The following is a 205-nucleotide window of genomic DNA, read 5'->3' on the forward strand; positions in this document are numbered from 1 at the left end:
GCCGCCCCTACCCCGATCCCCACACAGATATCGGGGCCCGCCCACCTTAACCATTGTCGAGTATCCGACGCACGTCTGACGCGCGTCCTAGCTCGAAAAACGCGTGAAAAACATGATCGCGGCAACGAGAAGTGGACGCGGCCCACTGCGCGCCACCCCATTCGCCCGCCATGGAGATGGGGGAGGGTAGTGCTTCGAGGAGGCG

Source organism: Varroa destructor, unplaced genomic scaffold (assembly GCF_002443255.2).
Source record: "Varroa destructor unplaced genomic scaffold, Vdes_3.0 BEIS01000004.1, whole genome shotgun sequence".
Classification (NCBI taxonomy): Eukaryota; Metazoa; Arthropoda; class Arachnida; order Mesostigmata; family Varroidae; genus Varroa; species Varroa destructor.